Source organism: Saccopteryx leptura, chromosome X (assembly GCF_036850995.1).
Source record: "Saccopteryx leptura isolate mSacLep1 chromosome X, mSacLep1_pri_phased_curated, whole genome shotgun sequence".
In the NCBI taxonomy this organism is placed as follows: domain Eukaryota; kingdom Metazoa; phylum Chordata; class Mammalia; order Chiroptera; family Emballonuridae; genus Saccopteryx; species Saccopteryx leptura.
Window position 1 is genome coordinate 100186362 of NC_089516.1, and position 26191 is coordinate 100212552.

Consider the following 26191-nt stretch of genomic DNA (forward strand, 5'->3'; position numbering starts at 1 on the left):
CACTGTTCCCAAGTTACCACCATGTACCACACAGTAGTTTTAATCTTTCCAAAATTAATTAATTCCCTGGTAGAGTAGCAAGCATCCTGATGCCATCTCAACCTGATCTATATAATATTGTAGTAATTTCTGGGGATTAAAACAGGCCCATTCTACCTGACCTGCAGTGGCACAGTGGATAAAGCATTGACCTGGAAACATTGAGGTTGGTCAAAGCACATATGGAAGTTGATGCTTCCTGTTCGTCTCCCTTCTCTCCCTCTCTCTCCCTCTCCCTCCCTCTCTCTCTCTCTCTCTCTCTCTCTCTCTCTCTCTCTCTCTCCCCCACCTTCTCTAAAATAAATAAATAAATAAAAATTTAAAAAGAACAAGCCCATTCTGGTTCTTAAGGTTTAGTTCCATTTGTTTTGCAATTTTAATTTCCTGTTTCATTCAAAGTACTCCTCCTCCTCATTGCCTCTTTGTACTCCTTGCCTTGACTCCTTTGTCATGCTTATCTTTCTGTTTTGTGGATCAGAAGAAGAAAGAGAGAAAGCTGTTTACCAGTGGGGAGGCTACCATTTGCTACCTCCCCTCAGCAAGCCCACAATTGGGATTTTGCAGAGCAGCTCAGTGCTGAGGAACACCCCTCACCCCATCTTCGGCACTGATGTCCCTACATCTTCCAACTTGTGGCCTATCTCTGCCTTCCTTTGATGCGTATGTCTCTTTGTGTGTATGTTTTGAGGGCCTGAAAAACTAGTAGCTCCCAATCTGCAAGTCCATGGCTTCCATACATCTTGGGAACCAGAGATTTGAGCAGAAGGTGTTTGTTCCCTCTTTACCTGGCAGTCCATTATCCCCAGAATTCTATACATCTTCACCCCTTTCCACTGTCACTAGACCTGGTCTGCAAGTCAGGACTTATAATTAAGTACCTTATTTCCCCATGTATAAGACGCACTTTAATTTGGGGGTTTGAAATTTGAAAAAAAAATGTATTGCATAAAGTTATTGAACTCAAATTTTATTCATCATAAAATTCATACAACTCCTCAAGCGGGAAATGCGAGTAAAAAATCTACAACCACTGTATAAGACACACCCAGTTATTAGACCCAAAATTTTTCAAAAAAGGGTGCATCTTATACATGGGGAAATACGGTACATGTCTAACCTTGGTTCTTTGAGACCTCCATCCAGGGATGTGTTAAAGCCAGCTCATCCCAGCTTACAAAAATGTGGTGTTAAATTTTCAGAAAATGTGTTAGCCACACTGGTAGCTGGAAATTGGCCATGGTGGTAGTGTTTACATGACGGAAATGCCTCCAGTGGGTTGTTAAACATTTGTCAGCATACCATTGCTGCGTTTCCAACAAGGAGGGGGGAAGGTTGGAGATAGGGATAGTTTTTCATCATCATTGCAGTCCCCCAATAACAAACTCAATTTTCTTTTCAGTGCAAATCTAGGTGGGTAGCTAGAGTGGAGTGGGTAGCTAGAGTGATGGTATGGCCAGTTCAACTGAAATGAGACCCCTATTAATTAGTCTTGTGGGAGGTGGCTGGCCTCAACAACTGAGGCTAATTAGATTGTTTTTAATGGCCACCCACTATATTATTGTATCAATAAACCATGATATTTTTGTAATTAATCTCATATTAAACATTTAGATTATTTAAAATTTTTCCCTATATTAAACAATGGTATAAATAAAATACTTGTACATAAACCTTTGTGTTTGATAAAGTAAGCCCTCAACAAATGTTAGCTATTATGATCATGATGATTATGATGATTTTAAGTGAGGTTACCAGACTCAGCTCTGAGTAAGGGTGATGCTAAACAGCCCTTTCTTTCCTCTTTCCTATCAATACCCTTAATGCCTGCAGTCAAACTTCTACCACCAGGCAGGAAATCAAAAGATTCCCCTTGGGTTTGATCCCCCTTACACACACTGGAAGCAACAAAAAATTGCACGACTAAGTGGGACAACAAATGCTTCCCTTCCCCCTCCTCTTTCTCTCCCTTCCTCTCTCTGTCTTTCTAAAAAAATCAATAAAAATTAAGTCCTGGCCAGATAACTCAATTGGTTGGAGCATCGCCTTGTAGTGCAGAGGTTGTTGGTTTAGTTCTCAGGTCAGGGCACATACAGGTGCAGCTCAATGTTCCTGTCTGAAAGAAAGAAAGAAAGAAAGAAAGAAAGAAAGAAAGAAAGAAAGAAAGAAAGAAAGAAAGAAAGAAAGAAAGAAAGAAAGAAAGAAAAATAAATTTCTTCCCTTTGCTGGTGATGCTGTTCCCAGGAAAAATGTTCACTTTAGATTTGGGGAGTGACTTAGGCCAGGGGTTAGGGTGTCCATCCCTCAAAGTGTCTCCCCCTGTTCCTCTGAAACTACACTCTCCCCTGGCAACTCCAGTCCACCCTTACAGACTATATTTGCTAAGAGGTCTCTTTGGGAAATGTGATTGGCTTAAGAGCAAAGACTAAACAGATACTGATATTTGTTGGGTCCTGGATGAAATAGCCAAGTCCATCAAAGGATGTAAGACCCACTAGTTAATAATTCCCCTAACTCACACACACACACAGAAACACACAGACAGAGAGAGAGCTTTTCAGTTGCCTCATTCTTAAATACAAAAGAATAAGGATAATAAAACATTGAACAAATTTAACAGAAAAAAAGAGACTGAAACAAACATTGAAAAAGAAAAAAAAGAAACAGAATAAATAGAAACAATTCAGGGAGCAGAAGAAGCCAGAAAACAAACCCTATAATTATTAACAGAGAAGTGCACAGAACCATTGTATACATGATTCACTGGTGTTAGAAATAAACAAAAAAGGGAACATTCTGAGAACAAGAATGAACTCTTGAAAATTCAAACTATTAGGTTAAAAATATTTTTAATTCACTATGTAGAAGATACATTTAAATGAATTTCCAGGATGCAAAAAAAAAAAAATGGGCCCTGGCCGGTTGGCTCAGCGGTAGAGCGTCGGCCTAGCGTGCGGAGGACCCGGGTTCGATTCCCGACCAGGGCACATAGGAGAAGCGCCCATTTGCTTCTCCACCCCTCCGCCGCGCTTTCCTCTCTGTCTCTCTCTTCCCCTCCCGCAGCCAAGGCTCCATTGGAGCAAAGATGGCCCGGGCGCTGGGGATGGCTCTGTGGCCTCTGCCTCAGGCGCTAGAGTGGCTCTGGTCGCAATATGGCGACGCCCAGGATGGGCAGAGCATCGCCCCCTGGGGGGCAGAGCACCGCCCCTGGTAGGCGTGCCGGGTGGATCCCGGTCGGGCGCATGCGGGAGTCTGTCTGACTGTCTCTCCCTGTTTCCAGCTTCAGAAAAATGAAAAAAAAAAAAAAAAAAATGGCAAACAGGTGGGAAATAGAGACAAGATAAGAGGATTAGAAGACCATTATTCATTAGGAGTTCCCAGAGAAAGAGAGAAAATAAAAAAAAAATGAAAAAAATAATCAAAGATGGAAAAAAAAAAGAATTCTTTTCCCCAACTGAAGGAAATATCTTATCAGCTTTAAATGACTTACAAGTACAATGACTGTAAGACATATGCCAGGGCAATGTCATGAAATTTCATAATACCGGGATAAGGTCTCAAAAATTTACCTCCCATGAACTTTTTCTCAAGAAGTCACTGGAACCTGACCAGGAGATGGCACAGTGGATAGAGCACTGGACTGGAATGTGGAGGACCCAGGTTCAAGACCCTGAGGTCACCAGCTTGAGCGTGGGCTCATCTGCTTTGAGCAAGGCTCACCATCTTGAGCCCAAGGTCGCTGGCTCGAGCAAGAGGTCACTCGGTCTGCTGTAGCCCCCCAGTCAAGGCACATATGAGAAAGCAATCAATGAGCAACTAAGGAACCACAACAAAGAATTGATGTTTCTCATCTCTCTCCCTTCCTATCTGTCTGTCCCTATCTGTCCCTCTCTCTGACTCTCCCTGTCTCTGCCACACACACAATAAAAGTCACTGGAATATATGCTTCACCAAGACAAGGAAGTAGAAGAAAAAGAGAAGGCATCCAGGAAACAGAGAGGGAAACATAAGAGACAAATGAAGAAAATTCCCAGAATGAAAATGAAAGGAAAGCTCAGGAAGAAAACCATGTTGTAGGCTAGACACGTGTAGATGAAGGGTTCTGGGAGGATGTCTCCAGGAAAAAAGATGAAATCAGATTACTTGAGATATTGACCATATATATTGAAAAGAATATTTAGTGTCGTTTTGGTGAGTCTGGAGATGGATTAGTAGTGATAAGCACATAAAAACTAAGCTAGTGGAGATAAGATGACCACAGAGTAGGCGGACGCTCCAACTCCCACTTCCCAGAACCAAGGTGGATTACACCTTAATTCTGAGAACACTCATCTTGAAAGACCAACTTTGGACTAAACTAAGAAGATTCTATAGCCGAGGACCACCAAAGAAGCCACACTGAGACTGATAGGAAGGCGGAGATGCAGAAAGAGCTGCCCGGCTCCCAGGAGCGAGTGGTGGCTTAGAGGGACTCTCGTGACGGTGAGTGTTGACTGGAGAGTTGTGGGTTCTCAGCCCCAAAACCGGAATCCCAGCCTAGAGCCTTGGAGCCTGGAAGGGGCTTACAGACTATATTTGGCTGAGAAAAGAACCTAGATACTTTTTGAGAGAAGGAGGCAGAACTCTCAGACCCAGGTTCCATATTAAAGGGACTGTATGGAGAGCCTCGCTCACAGCCACATTCCCAGGGCTCCAGGAGCGGGAAGCACTGGGAGGACTAGAGTTGCCAGGAGATAGTGTGGTCTCAGAGGCACAAGGGGAGACACTTTGAGGGATGGACACCCTAACCCCTGGGCTAAGTCACTCCCCAAATCTAAAGTGAACATTTTTCCTGGGAACAGCATCACCAGCAAAGGGAAGAAATTACCCAGTCCACCAGAGGCTCTCCTGCCCCAGTTAGAACAAAGAGGTGCTTAGAGCCAGGGAGCACATTGGGGACACAAGTAGTGAGTACAGAGGTCTAAGCTACACCCCACCCCTCCCGCTGAGTGCTCGCTAGGGCGCAGCTGCAGAGGGCAGAGCGGTCCCAGCAAGTGCACGTGGGCTAGCCCCTGGAGGCAGAAACTGCAGCCACAGCTGCAGAGATCCAGGCTCACGCACAGTGCTGCCTGCAGCATAGGCCCAAGCAACAGCGGAATGGGTCCGTGAGGGCGCAGGCCCACCCTCAGCAGCAGCAGCAGCAGCAGCAGAGGCTGCGGCAGCCTTGGAAGTGGTCCAAGTGGGCACACGCGAGCCTGCCCAGGGCAGTGGAGGCCACAGTGGCAGTGGAGGTGGGCTGGCGCCTGCAGCACCTGAGCCCAAACGCCCCAGGTAGCAACAGCAGCAACAGGCAAGTGGACAGGCCACACAAAAGGAGCACAGGGGCCCCATTCACTGGACCCCTGTAACTACACCCTACTGAGTGCTGAAAAAGAAGAAGAAAAAAAACAAAATAAAATAAGTAAAAAGTCTTAATAGAATGACACCTGAGACTAAGGGGCAGGCCATATCCAATACCATACCTAATCACTGAATTACAGTACTGAGCCCAACAAGTAGCCAGCAATAAGAGGCAACGGATCAGTGGACAAGTGGATTAAAAAGCTGTGGTACGCCTGACCTGTGGTGGTGCAGTGGATAAAGCGTCAACCTGGAAACACTGAGGTTGCCGGTTCAAAACCCTGGGCTTGCCTGGTCAAGGCACATATGGGAGTTGATGCTTCCTGCTCCTCCCCCCTTCCCTCTTTCTCTCTCCCCTCTCTATAATGAATAAATAAAGTCTTTAAAAATAAAAAAAAAATAAAAATTAAAAAAGAAAAAAATAAAAGAAAAAGCTGTGGTACATATACACAATGGAATACTATGGGGCCATGAAAAAGAAGGAAATATTACCTTTTGCAACAACATGAATGAACCTGGAAACTATTATTATGTTAAGTGAAATAAGCCAGGCAGAGAAAGAAAAATATCATATGACCTCACTCATCTGAGGAATCCAAGGAACAATGTGAACCGAGGAACGGAATTAAACCTGAAGGGAAAGGGGAGGGAGCTGTTGGGAGAGGGGTAAGAGAGATGTTGAGGGGAATACGGGGAGGGGGGATGCATTCGGGGAGACACTAGAATCTATGTAAATTCAATCAATCAGTCAATAAATAAATAAAAGAGGCAACAGAAAGCGGATCTCAGGGGAACTTAAACTTTAAAAGGAACTTCCCCCAGGCCAAGAGTAGATTAAAGCAAGCCTAGGAGTGCAGCTGATGTTTATAACAGCACCTTGGCCCAGCAGAGGCATCCACAAAATCTGGATAACCTGTAGCTCCAAAAAGGTTGATAAGTGCCAGTCATAAGGCAGTGACCCCCACTGATCTGCACCAGGCCCCAGACAGGGAGGTCCAGGGCAGACACATTCAGCAGCCAGATACGGAAAGCACCAGTTCAGGACCTAACAACCCTTGTTGGAGTGGAAGCTTAAGGAAGGGTTCCTCACACCTGACCCAGCTAGGACATAGAAAATGCCGCCTGACCAGGCAGTGGGCAGTGGATAGAGCATCTGACTGGGATGCGGAAGACCCAGGTTCAAGACCCCGAGGTCGCCAGCTTGAGCACGGACTCATCTGGTTTGAGCAAAAGCTCACCAGCTTGAGCCCAAGGTCTCTGGCTCCAGCAAGGGGTTACTCGGTTTGCTGAAGGCCCGCAGTCAAGGCACGTATGAGAAGGCAATCAATGAACAATTAAGGTGTTGCAATGTGCAACGAAAAACTAATGATTGATGCTTCTCATCTCTCCGTTCCTGTCTGTCTGTCCCTGTCTATCCCTCTCTCTGACTCTCTCTCTGTCTCTGTAAAACAAACAAAAAAAAACACATAGAAAATGCCAACACAAACGCCAAAAAGAACAGTGATAGCAGATAAGTAGCCCACAGTGGATTACAAACAACAGCTGATGCCAACCCAAGAAGACCTAGAAATAACACAACTGAAAACTGGAGACAGACAATACCAACCCCAGACTTAGCTAGCTTCACAAACAATACACTCAAACAAGGAGTCTTTACACAGACAAAATGGGAAGACAGAGAAGTGCAATCCAAAGGAATCAACAAGCAGTAGTCTTCATTCATCACTCCTCTAAAGGGGACCAAAGTTTTGCTTTTCAGGATTTTTATTTTAGGCTGCTGTTGAAAGAACCCTTGACCCTCCCCCTTTCCTGCCTAAGACATGCAGATGGAAAGAAAGGCCTGCACCAGGAAGGAAATCTCAGATGTTTGCCTCAGCCTAAACCTAATTGAATATGGTAGATGGGAGGGCTCCAGTTAGGAGCCTGGTAACTATCAATAGATCACCCTCTGGGTCCCATTGAAACAAGAATTTTCCTGCCATGTGTGTTCTGCTTTTCCTTAATTACCTGTAAATCACCCATTCTCACTTTGAAATCTAAGATCATGTTTTCCACTGTTCTCCTTTGTCCAAAATAACATATATACTTAATTTTATCTTGCTGTTCTTAAATCTTCATGCTTATGTAAATTCCCCTTGCACATGTATGAAAATTTGATTTTCTCCTGTTAATCTGGCTCTGTTAATTTGATTATTAGCCTAAGTACAAGAATTTAGAAGGTGGAAGGAAAGGTATTATTTTACTCCACAACTTCTTGAAAAATGAAGCAGTTTTTTTTTTCCAGTTGAGATATGGGAATTGAAAGGTTCTTAATCAAGCTTAAGGTCTCTATTTATCATCCAAACCTGAAAAACACAAAAGCAAAAGGAGCCCAAAATTATTTAAAAATATTTTCATTTCTTCAACCTGGTAAAAGGAAAGCTGTTTTCTTAAATTCATCTAGGTTTTTCACTGCACCTCTAGTGCCAACTAGTGGCATAAAATGCAAAATGTCCCCAAGATTCCCCTGGTGCATTTTGAAAATATCATGTTGAGCTCTACATTTGAAGAGGAAGATAATTCTTGACACCACAACTATTTTTTGTTTTTTTAAACCATGACTGAAATTAAGGTGCCACGTACTTTTAGGTGTGTTTGTCTATAAAACTCTTGTTTATGAACACACTTTAGATTGTGATTCTCTCAGTAGGCAGAGATAAAAAATACAGGATGAACAAATCAACAACTGATAAGGTGCCAGTAGCTACAACCTCAGTGAACTCCAGGCCACATCAGTAGGAACCACACAAGGGCTATAAAACTCAGAATGAAGACTGGCTCTGGCAGCACATGGATGACTTTGATACAAAAAATAACATTTTATAACCTGTACTTACGGACTTCTGAAAAAAGTGATTCAAAATGGTATTAATTATTCAGCAAATTATTTTTATATTTTATTTTAAATCTAAGTTACTTAGGTTGGCTCTTTCTAATAAATGCTTGAGATTTCAAAGCAGTCAAGACACTACATTTTCAATTAAAAGATGATCACAAAACACAGGAAATTAGTTAAGCCACTGAAATTAGCAATGCCTTTTCCTTTTCCTTCACATTAGAAGGTTTTGTGACTCTCCCCAACCTATGGTAGTATAGCGGATAAAGTATTGACCTGGAATGCTGACATCCCCAGTTTGGAAGGCTGTATTTGCTACTACGTCAAGGCACATAAGAGAAGCATCGTGCTCTTCCCCCCACCCCCATCTTTCTCTCTATATAGCAATGAATAAATGAAATGTAAAAGAGGCTGTGGCTGGTTGGTTCAGTGGACAGAGCGTTGGCCAGGAGTGCAGACATCCCGGGTTTGGTCCCTGGTCAGGGCACACATGAGAAGCAATGATCTGCTTCTCTTTCCCTCCATCTCCCCATTCTCTTTCCCTTCCTCTCTCACAGCCAATCAATAAGTTGATTGGATTCAAGCATCAATCCCAGCTGAGGGCTGCCAGGTGGATCTTGATCAGGGAACATACGAGAGTATGTCTCTCTAAATCTCCTCTTCTCGCTTAAAAACAAAATCTTAAAAAAAAGAATGACCCCTACATTGCTTAATGTATTTCTGTTTCTTCCTTATACTATTTTCCGTTTTCTGTGTCTTCTCTGTATCTGTTGCTACACCTTTTCTTACCATTTTCTTAGATCAATTTAGCTTTATTTCAGCAGGGTTGGGTTTAGCAGTCAAATACAAGTTTCCTGAGATACCACCCCCACAAAACCATTTAATTAACATCATCATTACATTTTTAAATTGCCTAACCAGGCAGTGGTGCATTGGGTAGAGCATTGGACTGGGATGCAGATGACCCAGGTTCAAAACCCCGAGGTTACCAGCTTGAGGGTGGGCTCATCTGGCTTGAGCACAGGCTCACTAGTTTGAGCGCAGGGTCACTGGCTTGAGCATGGGATCAAATACATGACCCCATGGTTGCTGGCTTGAGCCCAATTTTGCTGGCTTAAGCAAGGGGTCCCTCGCTTTGCTGTACCTCCCTGGTCAAGGCACATATGAGAAAACAATCAATGAACAACTAAGGAGCCATAATGAAGAAAGAGAGAGAGAAACATCGACCCACTTTTCCACCTATTTATGATGCATTCATTGTTTGAATCCTGCATATGCTCTGGTCAGGGATTGAATCCACAACCTTGGCACATCAAGACAGCAATGCAACCAATTGAGCTACCTAGACAGGGAAAAATCATCATTAAATAACATTTCCAGAATATGTGACCAAATAACCAAAGTTGCCATGGTTTCAGAGCTTTTAGGCAGGGCTTGTCTCTGAAATATGCTCTCAAATATGCCGGATTTTGCTTTCTCTTTGTTAAACAACGCAGCCTACACCATTCCCTCTATAGCTGCCACATTGCCTAAGAATTCAATTATTGTGATCTTGTCTACATCTCTGCATATTTGGCAAGTGAACAGAATAAGCTACTGTACCCAGTAAATAATGTCCTGTATCCATCATGTGCTGAGCGCAGAATGCACTGAAGAGTTTTAACGGGCACAGAGAAAATGTTTTAGCAGTGAGATTCATGTCAGAAAGCTTCCAGCTAACAAGTTGAGTAACTTCTGTTATGACAGTTTGGGGAACTGGTTTAGGCGTTTAAAATATGATTTTCCCAAACCCTACCACAATGTGGTGCTACTTGGCCTGCCATAAACATAAATCATAGTGATGGCAAACACAACTGAAAAGAAACAACAGCAAACCCCACCAAAATAAATAAATAAATAAATAAAATAAAAAAATCCTACATCTCTCAAAATACAACTGAAAAACAAACAAGTGGATACAAAGGTATTATAATTGCCTGTTGTAATATCTAAGCTGACTTATAAAAGATAACGTTTTTAGCAGAAACAATGTCCTTACAATCTCTTCCCCCACAGCCAGAAAAATGTGAGGATCATATGAAGTGAGATGGGATAGATGAACTTGATTGGCCCTCTCTTAGTTTAAGGAACAGTAGCAGTTATTAAACTTGATTGTGGAATTCTGGGACCAAGTTTAGCTCATTTCAGACAGAGGGGTTACCTCAGTACTTCTAGGGAAGTACTGAGGTCAGCCTACTTTCCTATGACTTCTGTAACACTTTAATTGCTGTTTATAAGGAAAGAAAGATCCTGACAAGTTTTTTTGAACCATCCAAAAAAGAATCAGCCATGCCTAGTAGAATTTTAATGTTAAATATGTTTCATTGCCTTTCTATTTAGTTTAAATTGATAATTATCATACATGACATAGCAGTTCCAAGCTTACAAATTCAACCAGTAAATACAGTCATGTGCCACATAAAGATGTTTTAGACAACAATGAACTACATATACGAAAGTAGTCCTATAACATTATAATGGAGCTGAAAAACTCTTATTGCCTAGTAATGGCATAGCTGTTGTAACTCACATGTTTGTGGAGATGTTGGTGTAAACAAACCTACTACAATGCCAGTCATATAAAAGTATAATACACACAATTATGTACAGTACATAATATTCGATAATGATAATAAATATGTTCCTAACTTGTATGTTTGCTATACTATATTTTTATCATTATTTTAGAGTGTACTCGTTCTACTTGTTAAAAAAAAAGGCTTGTTGTAAAACAGTATGCCATGTTATGCTGGCAGCAGCCTCATACATCTCATGTTTACTGTGTTTCTTGATTGTAGCATTTTTCTTGTCCTTGATCTCGTGTTGTTCTGTACAGTAACATGCTGTATATAGGCTGATAGCCTAGGAATAATAAGCTATGCCATACAACCTATGTGTTTAGTAGGCTATTCCATCTAGATTTGTGTAAGTACACCCGGTGGTGTTCACACAAGGACAAAATCACCTAATAAAAATTTTCTTGGAACTTATCTCCATTGTCAAGTGATGCATGACTAAAGTATCTTTGAACTCTGGTCCCATTTTCTCAAGAATTTATAATATAATGATGACTTAAGTTCTAAGTCCTGACCACAACCAAACTTTTTTTTTTTTGTATTTTTTTTGAAGCTGGAAACGGAGAGAGACAGTCAGACAGACTCCCGCATGCGCCCAACCGGGATCCACCCGGCACGCCCACCAGGCGGCGATGCTCTGCCCCTCCGGGGCGTCTCTCTGTTGCAACCAGAGCCACTCCAGCGCCTGGGGCAGAGGCCAAGGAGCCATCCCCAGCGCCTGGGCCATCTTTGCTCCAATGGAGCCTCGCTGCAGGAGGGGAAGAGAGAGACAGAGAGGAAGGAGAGGGGGAGGGGTGGAGAAGCAGATGGGTGCTTCTCCTGTGTGCCCTGGCCGGGAATCGAACCCGGGACTTCTTCCCGCCAGGCCGACGCTCTATCACTGAGCCAACCGGCCAGGGCCCCACAACCAAACTTTAATGTTGCTGAAATGCTGAATCTTGGCCAAAGAAAACAGCACAAAGTCATTGTAGCAAAACAAATAATTAAATGAAGCAGAAAGAAAATTAGATAGTTAATTTTCAAAAGATAATTAAGTTACAATGAAGACATTAGGTGGGCCCTAATCCAGTATGACTGATGTCTTGATAAAAAGAGATTAAGATAGAAGGAAGACCATGTGAAGACACAGGTAGAAGACAACCATCTATAAGCCAAGTTAACAGGACACAGAAAAAAGCAACCCTGCTGACAGCTTGATCTTGAACTTTTAGTTTCCAGAATTGTGAGATAATAAATTTCTGTTAGTTAAGACACCTAGTCTATGGCACATTGTTATGGCAACCTGAGCTGACTAATACATCATCTGAAGCTGCTCTTTACCAGATTTTTAAGTGAAAATATTGATGAAAAAAATCTTACTACCTGACCAGGCGGTGGTGTAGTGTGTATAGCGTTGGATTGGGATGCAGACGACTCAGGTTCAAGACCTTGAAGTCGCTATCTTGAGCATGGGCTTATCTGAGTGAGGGCTCACCAGCTTGAGCGTGGGGTCGCTGGCTTGTGCATGGGATCATAAATATGATCCCATGGTCGCTGGCTTGAGCCCAAGGTCACTGGCTTGAGCAAGTGGCCTCTCACTCTGCTGGAACCCCCTGGTCAAGGCACATCTGAGAAAGCAATAAATGAACACCTAAGGAGCCGCAACGAAGCATTGATGTTTCTCATCTTTCTCCCTTCTTGTCTGTCTGTACCTATCTGTCCTTCTCTCTGTCTCTCTCTCTCTCTCTCTCTGTCTCTGTCACACACACACACACAAACTTACATGGTACATTAAGCTACCTCTCACATTTCAAAAATTAATGACACAACTGAAAGCATAGTGACAATTATATGAAATTTGGCTCTACATTTATTGGGGGGAAGAATAAACATATTTGCTATGTGATTTGTGTAGAAAGTATGGAGAAATAGCAGCATTATTTCTAATGTCATCATTTAGAAACAAAATACTAAAATTATGTAAATAAGTGAATTGATTTTTATAGTATAAAATATAAGAATGTCAAACTTCATAACATGAAAGCAGTTTTGTCCATTATTTGGTGCCCTAAACATAGTGAAATTACTTTTGACATTTCAATATATAAATACATTCAGTCTCCAAACAAAACACACTGTACCGTCATATTTAAGTACATTTGTCATTAAATTAAGTTTTGTTTCTCATACTTTAAACAACATGAGGTAAATCAATATTTTCTCATATTATGAATAACATTAAAGATTACTCTAAAATATTCTGGTATTCAGGACCTTTTGTAATCTCCTCCCCTTGAGTGTAGACTGGACCTAGTGACTTGCTTCTAACAGAATACAAGCATACCTCAAAGATATTACAAGATTGATTTCAGACCACCACAATAAAGCAAGTACTGGAATTAAACAAGTTGTAATCCTTTTGCTGGTGGAGGGACTTGTTTGGGAAAAAAAAAGAAAGAAAGAAACATCTGGGAAGCCCAATAAAACTAAGATCAATAAAATGTGCCATGTCTGTATGTGTAAAGTGATGGGATTTTACTTCCAAGATGAGGTCACAAGAGAATGGCTTGTGACTTGCATCATCTTCTCACTGAATCTCTTTTTTTCTCTCCTCCCTCTCTTCCCTCCCCTCTCCTTTTCTCACTCTGAAGGAAGCCAGATGCCATATTGTTAGCTGTGAGTTGCTTTATATGAGGTAGACATAGTAAAGAACTGATGTTTGTGGACAACAGCCAGACCAGAAAGGAAGTAAATCCTTAGAACAATTACATGAGTGATTTGGAAGTGGATTCTCCCTCTGTTGAGCTTTCAACAGAGACCACAAGTCATGGCATGGCAAATGACTAGATTACAGCCTTACGAGAGACCCTGAGTCAAAAGCCATGCTTAGGTTCCTAACCCACAGACACTATGAAATAATAAATGTTGTTTAAGCTACTAATTTAGGGTAATGTGTTTTGAAGCAATAGTTAACTAATAGAATGTTCAATAATAGAATGATCTAAAAATTTTTTTGGAATTTTTTAAATTATTATTAAATTTAATGCATAATGATAAATCAGGGTACATATGTTGAGAGAAAAAATCTCCAGATTATTTTGACATTTGATTATGCTGCATACCCCTCACCCAAAGTCAAATTGTCTTCCGTCACCTTCTATCTGGTTTTCTTTGTGCCCCTCCCCTCCCCCCACCCCCTCTCTCTCCTTCCTTGCCCATCTCCCACCCACACCACCCCCCCATTACCATCACATTTTTGTCCATGTCTCTGAGTCTCATTTTTATGTCCCATCTATGTATGGATTCATATAGTTCTTGGTTTTTTCTGATTTACTTATTTCACTCCGTATAATGTTATCAAGGTCCATCCATGTTATTAAATGATCCAATGTCATCATTTCTTATGGCTGAGTAGTATTCCATAGTATATATGTACCAAAGCTTTTTAATCCACTCGTCCTCTGATGGACACTTGGGTTGTTTCCAGGCCTTAACTATTGTGAATAATGCTGCAATAAACATGGGGGTTCATTTCTCCTTTTGGAGCAGTTTAATGGTGTTCTTGGGGTATATTCCTAAAAGTAGGATAGCTGGGTCAAAGGGCAGTTCGATTTTCAATTTTTTGAGGAATCTCCATACTGTTTTCCACAGAGGCTGCACCAGTCTGCATTCCCACCAGCAGAGCAGGAGGGTTCCCTTTTCTCCACATCCTCACAAGCACTTATTCTGTGTTGTTTTGTTGATGAGTGCCATTCTGACCAGTGTGAGGTGATATCTCATTGTGGTTTTAATTTGTATTTCTCTAATCATTAGTGATGTTGAGCATTTTTTCATATGCCTATTGGCCATCTGTATTTCCTCTTTGGAGAAATGTCTATTCATTTCTTTTTCCTATTTTTTGATTGGATTGTTTGTCTTCCTGGTGTTGAGATTTACAAGTTCTTTATAAATTTTGGTTATTAACCCCTTATCAGACGTATTGTCAAATATGTTTTTCCATTGTGTAGTTTGTCTTTTTATTCTGTTCTTATTGTCTTTAGCTGTGCAAATCTTTTGAGTTCGATAAAGTCCCATTTGTTTATCCTGTCTTTTATTTCACTTTCCCGTGGAGATAAATCAGCAAATATATCGCTGCGAGAGATGTCGGAGAGTTTACTGCCTATGTTTTCTTCTAAGATGCTATGGTTTCACACCTTACATTTAAGTCTTTTATCCATTTTGAGTTTATTTTTGTGAATGGTGTAAGTTGGTGGTCTAGTTTCATATTTTTTCAGGTAACTGTCCAATTTTCCCAGCACCATTTATTAAAGAAGCTGTCTTCCCTCAGCGAGATCTTCTGAGCATGGCTTTTTTTTTTGTATTTTTCTGAAGCTGGAAAAGGGGAGAGACAGTCAGACAGACTCCCGCATGCGCCCAACCGGGATCCACCCGGCATGCCCACCAGGGGGCGACGCTCTGCCCACCAGGGGGTGACGCTCTGCCCCTCCGGGGTGTCGTTCTTTTGCGACCAGAGCCACTCTAGCGCCTGGGGCAGAGGCCAAGGAGCCATCCCCAATGCCCGGGCCATCTTTGCTCCACTGGAGCCTCGCTGCGGGAGGGGAAGAGAGAGACAGAGAGGAAGGAGAGGGGGAAGGGTGGAGAAGCAGATGGGCACTTCTCCTGTGTGCCCTGGCCAGCTGAGCATGGCTTTTAAGATACCTAGAGGCAGAAAAAGCCCAATAGAGATCAGGAGAACTACCAGCTTTTAGGATACACCCTTAAAGGCTCCAAAACCCCAAAGGGGTCTCATAGGATGCCATCTGGGTCCTGCTTCAATAGTGGAAAGGAAGGTCATTGAGCTAAAGCCTGCCAGGCTTACATGCCTCTGCTGTGAGGAAACAAGGACACTGGAAGGTAGGCTTCCCCCTCGCTCCTCTAAGGGAGGGTTCAGTCTCTGCCAGCCCTGCTCCAGCCACCTATGACCTAACCTTGCCCAGAATGCTGGGGTTTGCCACTGAAGGCTGAAGGTGCCCAGGGCCATGGGCCCCATCTACGACACTGTGGACGAGCCTAGGGTATTTCTTCCAAGAAGCAGGTAAACTGATCTCATTTGCACAAGGGCCACTTAACTATGTTTTGCCTGGATAGTCAGGTTTTTTATTCTTCCCTCAAAGATCTCTGTTGTGGGTGTTGATAGTCCTATTTTCTGCTGCTTTGCTTAATATATAGTGTTTCCTTTATCCCTCATACCTCAATGCCCCACTCATATTTCAGGCTGGGACCTACTCCTAATTTAGAGCTCTCTTTCCCCCTTTTTCCAACTTCTATTATGAATCTACCTTTGCCACCCAGCTTAGTGTATCCCAAGGTTCTCTTTACCATGCCACAGTCGCAGAGCTCCAGGGAAAAGCAACCTGCTCTCATCTCTCCAGGCAGAGGAGAACAGAAGCTCCAAATCCACACATGCTGCAAATGGCTTTTCCAGTCTACCTGAATCATTACCAGCTAGAAGCAGTGGTCATTGGGACTTGGACATGAGCTGCAAAGTATAGAATGGTGACAACAATTCCAGTGCCATGCGGACTTTTCCTGGATGTGGACTTTTCCTGGACTCCTGCTCCCTGTGACAGCTCCTAACAGACTGAACTGTGGTTGGGTTGCAGTTTTCAGGGATTTGGCATGGTGATGGGGCCAACTTGGACTTGGTGAACATGTTAAGAACACTACTATTTTATGGATTCTTGCTGTATTGGCCAAGAGTTTGCTTAAAGGCTTTTAATCACTGTAAAAAAAAAATAGAAGACTGGATAAAGAAGATGGGGCACATATACACCATGGTATACTATTCAGCTAGAAGAAATGATGACATCGGATCACTTAGAGCAAGCAGAATGGTGGAATCTTGATAACATTATGCGGAGTGAAATAAGTGAATCAGAAAAAAACAAGAACTGCAGGATTCCATACATTGGTGGGACATAAAAGCGAGACTAAGAGACATGGACAGGAGTGTGGTGGTTATGGGGGGTGGGGATAGGGAATGAGGGGGAGGAGGATGATCTCTCTTTGGGTGATGAGTATGCAACAGAACTAAATGACAAGATAACCTGGAAATGTTTTCTTTGAATATATGTACCCTGATTTATTGATGTCACTCCATTAAAATAAAATAAAATTTATTTATAAAAAAAAAGAAGCTGTCTTTACTCCATTGTATGCCCTTACCCCCTTTTTCAAATATCAGTTTTTTATAGAGCTGTGGGTTTATTTCTGGGTTCTCTGTTCTGTTCCATTGATCTATATTCCTGTTCTTATGCCAGTACCAGGCTGTTTTGAGTACAATGGCCTTGTAGTATAACTTGATATCAGGAAGTGTGATACCTTCCACTTTATTCTTCTTTTTTAAGATTGCTGAGGCTATTCATGTTCTTTTTTGCTTCCACTTGTTTGTATCTTCCTTGATTTCTTTTATCAATGTTTTATAATTTTCCGAGTACAAGTCTTTAGTCTCCTTGGTTAAATTTACTTCTAGGTACTTTATTTTTTTGGTTGTAATAGTGAAGGGGATTGTTTCCTTAATTTCTCTTTCTGACTACTAAAAATGCCTCTGATTTCTGAGTATTAATTTTTATCCTGTCACTTTGATGAATTCATTATTTGGGTCCAGTAGTTTTTTGACTGAGACTTTAGCGTTTTGTATATACAATATCATATCATCTGCAAATAATGATAGTTTTACTTCTTCTTTTCCAACTTGAATGCCTTTTATTTTTTCTTCTTGTCTGATTGCTGTGGCTAGGATTTCCAGGACTATGTTGAATAAGAATGGTGAAAGGGGGCACCCCTGCCTTGTTCCTGACCTTAAGGGGATTGCTTTTAATTTTTGCCCATTGAGTATGATGTTGGCTGTGAATTTGTGATAGATGGCTTTTATCATGTTGAGGTATGTTCCCTGTATTCCCACTTTGCTGAGAGTTTTGATCATGAATGGGTGCTGGATTTTATCAAATGCTTTTTCTGCATCTATTGAAATTATCATGTGGTTTTTCTCCTTCCTTTTGTTTATGTAATGAATCACATTGATTGATTGGCAAATATTGTACCAGCCTTGCCTCCCCAGAATAAATCCCACTTGATCATGGTGTATGATTCTTTCCATATATTGCTGGATCCGGTTTGCTAATGTTTTGTTGAGGATTTTAGCATCTATATTCATTAGGGATATTGCTCTATAATTTTCTTTCTTTGTGTTGTCTTTGCCTGGTTTTGGAATCAGAATTATGCTCACCTCATAAAAGGAGTTTGGAAGTCTTCCTTCTTCCTGAATTTTTTGAAATAGCTTGAGGAGGATAAGAGTTAGTTCTTCTTTGAGTATTTGGTAGAATTCACTTGTGAAGCCATCAGGCCCCAGACATTTCTTTGTTGGGAGTTTTTTTTTTTTTTAATTTTTTTTAAGATTTTATTTATTCATTATAGAGAGGGGGAGAGAGAGAGAAAAGGGGGAGGAGCAAGAAGCATCAACTCCCATATGTGCCTTGACCAGGCAAGCCCAGGGTTTTGAACCGGCAACCTCAGCGTTTCCTGGTCGACACTTTATCCACTGCACCACCACAGGTCAGGCTGTTGGGAGTTTTTTGATAACTTTTTCGATCTCATTTGGTGTAATCAGTCTGTTTAGGTTTTCTGATTCTTCCCGATTGATTTTTGGAAGATTGTATGTTTCAAGAAATTTGTCCATTTCATCTAGGTCAGCAGTTCTCAACCTGTGGGTCACGACCCCGGCGGGGGTCAAATGACAAAAACACAGGGGTCGCCTAAAGCCACAGGTTGAGAACCGCTGATCTAGGTTGTCTAGCTTTTTGGCATACAGTTCTTCATAGTATTTTCTTACAATATTTTGTATTTTGTTGTGTCGGTTGTTATTTCTCCACTCTCATTTCTAATTTTATTTATTTGAGTCCTCTCTCTTTTTTTCTTGGTGAGTCTAGTTAAAGGTTGATTGATCTTGTTTACCATTTCAAAGAACCAGCTCCTAGTTTCATTTATCCTCTGTATTGTTTCTTTAACCTCTATGTCATTTATTTCTGCTCTAATCTTTATTATTTCCTTCCTTCTACTACAGTTGGGTTTTCTTGCTGTTCTTTTTCTAGTTCTTTTAGATGCACAGTTAAGTTGTTTATCTGAGCTTTTTCTAGTTTCTTAAAGTGTGCCTGTAGTGCTATGAACTTCCCTCTCAGTACTGCTTTTGCTGTGTCCCATAGATTTTGAGTTGTTGTACGCTCATTGTCATTTATTCTAGGAATTTTTTTATTTCTTCTTTGATCTGATTCTTAATCCATTCATTATTTAACAACCTGCTATTTAGTTTCCATGTGTTTGAGAGTTTTTTACCTTTTATGTTGTGGTTCATTACAATTTTCATGCCATTGTGATCAGAGAAAGTGCTTGATATGATTTCAATCTTCTTAAATTTGTTGAGACCACTTTTGTGCCTTAACATGTGGTCTATCCTAGAGAATGTACCATGAGCACTTGAAAAGAATGTATATTCTGCTGCTTTAGAGTGAAAGTTTCTGAAGATATCTATTAAATCGAGTTGATCTAGTATGTCCTTTAAATCTGCTGTTTTTTTGTTAATTTTCTTTCTTGAGGATCTATCTATTGATGTTAGTGGGGTATTGAAATCTCCTACTATTATAGTATTGCTGTTGATCTCGCCCTTTAAATCCATCAAAGTCTGCTTTATATATTTAGGTGCTCCCATATTAGGTGTGTAGATATTTATAATGGTTATATCTTCCTGTTGGATTGCTCCTTTTATCATTATGTAGTGACCCTCTTTATCTCTTACTATAGCCTTTGTTTTAAATTCCATTTTGTCTGTTATATGTATTGCTACCCCAGCTTTTTTTCATGTCCATTTGTGTGAAATATTTTTTCCAACCTTTTATCTTCAATCTATGTGCATCTTTTGTTTTAAGGTGTGTCTCTTGTAGACAGCATACGTATGGGTCCTGTTTTCTTATCCACGCAGCTACCCTATGTCTTTTGATGGATCATTTAATGCATTTACATTTAAGGTTATTATTGATATGTAATTGTTTATTGCCATTTTATTCTTTAAAACTGTATTCCTCTTTCGCTATATTCTTTTTCTCCTTTGATCTGTTTACAACAGGCTCCTTAGCATTTCTTGCAGCCTTGGTTTGGTTGTAGTGAATTCCTTGAGTTTTTATTATCTAAAAAGCTTTTTATTTCTCCTTCAATTTTAAATGATAACCTTTCTGGATAAAGTAGTCTTGGTTGTAGGCTCTTGTTCTGCATTACTTTGAATATTTCTTGCCATTCCCTTCTGGCCTCAAGTGTTTCTGTTGAGAAGTCAGAAGTCATCCTTAAGGGGTCTCCTTTGTAGGTGATAGTCTTTTTTTCTCTAGCAGCTTTTAATATTTTCTCTTTATCACTTAGCTTTGGTATTTTAATTATGATGTGTCTTGGTGTTGATTTCTTTGGGTTTCTCTTTAATGGAGTTCTCCGTGCTTCTTGAACTTGTGAGATGTTTTCCCTCCTTATTTGAGGGAAGTTTTCAGCTATGATATGTTTGAACAAAGTCTCTATCCCTTGTTCTTTCTCTTCTTCTTCAGGAACCCCTATGATGCGAATGTTATTTCTCTTCATGTTGTCACAGAGCTCTCTTAGAGTTTCCTCAGACTTTTTGAGTCTCTTTTTTGTATTCTGCTGTTTCTGTGCCTTTATTTATCTTGTCCTCTAACTCGCTGATTCGATTCTCAGTTTCATCCATCCTGCTTTTAATTCCTTTCATTGTGTTCTTCATTTCTGATATTGTGTTTGTCATTTCTGACTGATTCTTTTTTATTATTTCAATGTCCTATTTTATATTTGCTATCTCTTTATTTAGGTGTTAATAATGACCATCTATTGTTGTTCTAATATCTTTGAGCATCCTAACAATCATTATTTTAAACTCTGCATCTGGTAATTTGGTTATATCTGACTCATTCAGGTCGTTTTCTGAGGATTTTTCTTGATTCATTTGTATTGCATTTCTCTGCTCTCTCATTTTGTCTGTGTAAAAGAAGGGTTTGGCCACTGGAATCCACTGGGTGTGTCCTCTGTGTTCCCTAGGTTTGGTCTGTCTAAAGGCCCACCACCCCCTCTGCTGTTGCTGCCTAGGGCGTTCGGGTATGGGCGTTGCCGGTGTCTGCCCACTGGGGCTTTTGCTGTGGTTTCTGCCTCTCCTTCATGGGAATGGATGTTATCATGTGCTCGGGTGTACAAGCCACGTTGGCCTTGGCCTTCACCCCTTACCTGTGGGTGGCGTTATGCTTGGCCTTGAGGGCAGGGGTTAGCATCTTTGCTCAGCTGCGGGTCTCTGCCTGATTCCAAGCTTTTGCCTCACCCTTTCAGGAGGAGCCTGCTCGTGGGACAGCTGCAAGCCTTGGCTCCACAGGCCAGCCGACTGCGTGCCCATGCTCAGTAGCGGGACTCTGCCTGTTCTGGGTTTTTGGCTCCACCCCCATGGGAGGAGCCGGCTCCCAAGTCAGGCCACAAGCCTTGGTTCCACAGGTGGGGCAAGGCTGTCCTCTTGTGCCCTTGCTCAAGGGCGAGTCTCCACCCCTTCCAGGGCTCCTGCCCTTCCCTTGCAGGCTGGATTGCAGGTGGCCTGCAGTTGGGCTTGACCAGTTTTGCATGTCCCCTCTTCCCCAGCTAGGCAAGACTGAGCTCACACCTGAGCCTCAGTGGTGGCCAGCCAGCTTCCCCCCCTGCTGACAGAACCGCGCTTCTGTGTCCTGCTGCCGCCCACCCTGAAGCGAGCCCTCAGCCATGTGGGTGGGGGCGCTGCAGCTCAGACCCTAAGACTCACTACTGTAGTCCCAAAAGCTAGCTCCTTCTAAACAACTCTGCTCTGAGTGCCATGGGAGAGCTTGTTTGGCTGCTGTCCTGCTTCCCTTTGCTGGTATTGCTGTTTCCAGGGGAAATATTCACTTCAGATTTGGGGAGTGACTCGTCCCAGGGGTTAGGGTGACTGTCCCTCAAAGTGTTTCTCCCTGTGCCTCCTAGATTACACTCTCTTTCTGATACTCTGGTCCTCTCTTCTCTCCCCATCCCCTGAAGCCCCAGGTGATGAGTTGTGAAAGAAGTATTCTGCGCGGTCCCTTTAAGAAAAATCCTGGGTCTGAGAAATTAGTCTCTTTCTCACAAACAGTATCCTGTCTTGTTTCCAGCTAAATACTGTCCATATGCCTCTTCTAGGCTCTGGGGTTGCAGGCTGGGGCTTTGTTCCTGGGACTCAGGACCCTCCCCTCTCTGCTAAACTCACTTCCCGCCACACAAGTCTCTCTCAGCTGCCATTTTCTCCGGGGAGCTGGGCAGCCCTCTCCACATTTCCGCTTTTCCTACCAGTCTCAGTGTGCTTTCTTCAGTGTTCCTTGGTTGAAGAGTCCTCTTAGTTTAGTCCAAAGTTGGTTTTTCTAGATGACGGTTCTTAAAATTAGTTTGTAATCCACTTTGGTTCTGGGTGGTGGAAGTTGGTACATCCGCCTATTCCATCGCCATCTTGTCTTTCCTAAAAATATTTTTTTTGCTTAGAATCACTCTTTGCATATCATCAGAAGAATGAGAAAGTATTTCAACAAACTTTAAAAGGAATTTAGGAAATAATACATGAAAGAGGTACAGAAACTTACAATAGATTAAGCAATGCCTTCCTTTTCTGGTGAATCTCTGGGTCATACCAGCCAGTAATGATTACAAAGGGAACAATAATTTTCTTTAGGCCACAGATACCTGGGGGTTATGGTTAAAAATGCAGATTTCTGGAACCTACTGGATCAGAAGATCTGAATCACTAGAACAGAAGATTTAGTGGGCTGGGCATTAAAATATGCATTTTAACAAGTCCTACTCCTACAAAGTAAGTCCAATGTACACTGAAATGTAAGAATTATTGTTCAGATAGGTCAGGCTTCTCAAATCTGGTTATGCATTAGGTTCATCTTGGGAGTTTATTTATTTATTTATTTATTTATTTATTTGCTTAGGTTAGATAAGGGGAGATAGTGAGACAGACTTCTGCTTGTTCGCTGACTTGGATCCAGCTGGCAACTCCGTCTTGGGCCGATGCTGGAGTACTGAGCTAGTTTTAGTGCCTGAAGCTGATGTACTCCAATGGAGCTATTTTCAGTGCCTGGGGCTATGCTCAACTAATTGAGCCACTGGCTGAAGGAGGGGCAGAGGAAGAGAAGGAAGAGAGGGAGGGAGGATAAGCAAGTGGTTGCTTCTCCTGTGTGCCCTGACTAAGAATTGAACCTGGAATGTCCATACACCAGGCCGATGCTGGCCAGGGTTCTTGAGAGTTTATTTAACCCTTTGTTCTACCCCAGAAACTTTAAATCAGTCTCTGAGGATATGCTAACAAATTTGTGTTGTTAGGACTGCCTAGTTAGTTCTGAGAAACATCCTAAGGACTAGCCTGGCTTGGCCAATATATTTCACCAAATCATCCTTGCCTGGTACCACCCACCTATTCTGTCCTAATACACTCACTTGGAAAAGAGTGCTTATAATAATTATCTTAGATTTTATCAATCCTAGAGAAACCCACCCACCACTCAGGTCACATGAACTATGAGAGAGGACAAGAGTCTTTTAGGTAAAGGCCCTTGGGCTACATGATAACAATTCCATGATGGCATGGTGGGAGTAAAGCAGAAAAATAACAACTTTACATATTCCACCACAATTCTGGAGGCACCTACAACTTAGGTCTCATGAAACATGAAACAAAACAAAGATCCTGTTGTAAACAGTATCTGGAAATCAATGTTCTCAATGGTGGCCTGATGAGCCATGGCAGTTTGCCCCATTTAGTTGTTGGCCTTTGGCTTTTCCTTTCTTTACCATATCCCAATGAGCAGTCTGATGAGATACAGTATGTGATAACAACAAGCACTCTTACTAGAGTTTTGCTATAGTCAAGTCTTATGTTCAAGATTTACCATGCATCAACTTACTCAATACTCACAATAACCCTGTGAGCTAAGTGCATCTATAGTCTCCAGTTTATACATAGGAAACTAAGATTCAAATAGATTGAGTGGTTTGCCCAATCACAAAGCTAGAATGTGTCAGAACTTGGACTCAAATCCAAGTTTGTCTGACTGCAGAGGATGAAACATTAAGCACTAGATTTTTTGTATTTACAAGGTGGTACCTCTTATTTCTTCCAGCTAAGGTTTTCACTACTGAGGCTAACATCTATAACTGAGAGTGATTCTTTTATTCTAGCTTCCAGGCTTCCCAGAGTAGTTGTAAATTGACCTCAGTTGTCTTTCAGCTGGCCTGTAAGCACTGAAGTACCTTTAGATAGAAAAGGCCCATTCTCATAAATCCTGCCTCTTGGCTGGTTATGGGGACAGGATAAAAGGCTCCAGAGTAACCTTTAAACTCTCACTGAGACCTGCTTCCTGGGATATTGGCATTTTTGAGGTTCCAGACCATTTGGCTATAGTCTTACACTTCCACCTTGATTAACAGTTTGTTCCAGGAAGAAACTGAGTCTCATAATTTGGTCTGAGAGCTACTTGGGAGCCATAGCTGGCCACTGCATATGGGACCTAGAAGTCAGGGATAGGTTTACTCTATAGTGCCAGTGGGTAAGTAATTTATCCCCTTTCAGGAAGAAAACCCAACTTTTGTTGTTTTTCTGCTGAGTGGAGCCAGGAATAATTTCACTAGGCTTGAGGATTTTACCCTGCTTCTGGCTGACCATGAGATCTTCTGTTAGGCAGGATCACAAAACTAGTGCTGAGCTTCCTGTTGCAAGGGCCTTACCCTACTAGTTAGCCCTCAAGAACCCTTTAGAAACTGCTTCTGTGAACCAGGGGAACCCTGAGCCTGGCAGAGAACATTTGAGGGCTTTGAGACCCTCATACTTAATGAGCAACAATGTCAACAATAGCTCATTTATTAAGCGTTGGAAGTGAGGGGGTGTTAAAGATGATTTTAGCAAGGATGGGAAGACAGGCCCTTCAGACTTACGGGACCCAACAGGTCAGACTTGCCTTGACCTAGAGGTTTCCAAGACTGTTCCTACCCATAACCACCCTCTCTCTGGATTCAGAAGAGAGCAAAATTAGGTCCCTTGGGTCATAGAGACTGGATGACTATACATAAAAGCATATACAAGGCAAGAGCTTCTTGAGACTTAAAGTTAACCAGGCTATCATACTTTCTTGAGTTCTCACTGATTGGCTTTGAGATCTCAGGGACTTAACAAAGAAATCATTTAGAGACCAAGGCCATCCTGGATAGAGCCTTCTGAAAATAAGATTAGGTCAAAAGTCATAAAACAGGTCAAGCATCATGAGCTAAGGCTAAGTGGAATTTTCTGGAGACCCTTTGCAAGCTTCGGGGACCTCAAAGAGGATATAACTCAATTCCTAAAGACTGTCTTAGTTTCACTGAAGGCTATCTTAAAATTAAAAAAAAATATTTATTGATTTTAGAGGAGAGGAAGGGAGAGAGGTAGACAGACAGAAACATTGATCTATTCCTGTATGTGTCCTGCCTAGGAATCGAACAGGCAACCTCTGCACATTGGGACAATGCTCTAAGCAAGGAAGCTCTCTGGAATACTTTGGGGTCTGGGATCTAATCTTAGTAGCAGCTTCTGGGCTCTCTTGCATTCTTCAAACTTGATGCCCAATTATTCACTAAGTGAGAGAGATCTTAGGGACAGCATTCCTGAGGTAATAGCCTAGGTAAAACTATGGAAACATGGGGTTACCTGTGGCATTGGAGAGTGAGCAGCTACTGTGCCCAGTGGTAGTATTTCCAAAATGTCTAGGTTGTCCTCAGATTGCATCTGCAGAGAGGGCTCCAAGTAAGATACTGCTTCTAAAGGGAAGAAAGGAGATGGTAAGAAAGAGGCTTTGTGGTAGCTGATCCTATGCTAAACTCTTGGTAGCCTTGTCTCAATGTTTGTTCAGGCCAGGACTTGTTAGAGAGAGAAATACAGCAAACATGAAAGCGACACAACCAAGGATGCATGTATGTGTGTGCATGTGTACGTGTGTAGGCTCTTGTGCCTGTGTGTGCGTGGGATGGTACACATTCTTAGTTTCTATGTCCTCAAATCAGGTGAAGGTGACTATGACAAATCTTAATTAAAACAGTACCTTTAATTGGGAGTAAGAGCCATTTCTTACCATCTTGTATAAATGTTACTTGCACTCAGAGTGTGACTAAACTCGCGTGCCTAAGTTGTTGCTATAGATTTATGGGATTATGGGATTTGGTTATAGGACTT

At 41.8% G+C, this 26191-nt stretch overlaps 1 pseudogene; it reads left to right on the forward strand.

Moving 5' to 3' along the window:
• The first annotated feature begins 1147 nt into the window (after positions 1-1147).
• The window catches only part of LOC136386437 (beta-citrylglutamate synthase B-like), a 47435-nt pseudogene continuing 22391 nt past the window's right edge, over positions 1148-26191 (forward strand).